The sequence below is a fragment of the Penaeus monodon genome, chromosome 24 (assembly GCF_015228065.2).
Source record: "Penaeus monodon isolate SGIC_2016 chromosome 24, NSTDA_Pmon_1, whole genome shotgun sequence".
Lineage (NCBI taxonomy): Eukaryota > Metazoa > Arthropoda > Malacostraca > Decapoda > Penaeidae > Penaeus > Penaeus monodon.
The window spans coordinates 6,431,694-6,432,132 of NC_051409.1; positions in this window are offsets into that span (position 1 = coordinate 6,431,694).

Sequence of the window (439 nt, forward strand, 5' to 3'; positions counted from 1 at the left end):
TACTTTATTTGATACTTTATCAGGTATCTTTATTACATTCTAGTTGGACTCCCCAACTGCTCTCAGAACCGAAAACAATTCTAATAACTTGTTATCAGACACTAATAGAAAGTGGAGATATTGTATAACACTCGAATGATCCACATGACTGCACACTATTTCATATAGGACTGTTTATTGGGGATGGCAATATAAGAGACCATAAAAGTGAGCGAGAACGTAACACCCGTATTTTCTGTGAAAATATAGGGTTTCCAAACACCACCTCATACACAACTGTTCACTTAAAAACGGTGCGAATGACATAACATCATTTAGCAAACATGACATGGTTGTTGACTTTAAATTGAAGTAAAAGTTATAATCAGAATTGGGTTTTACAAACAGGAAATTTGGGATGTGTAAAGCATACACACAAAGCATAATACAGCTAATCCTG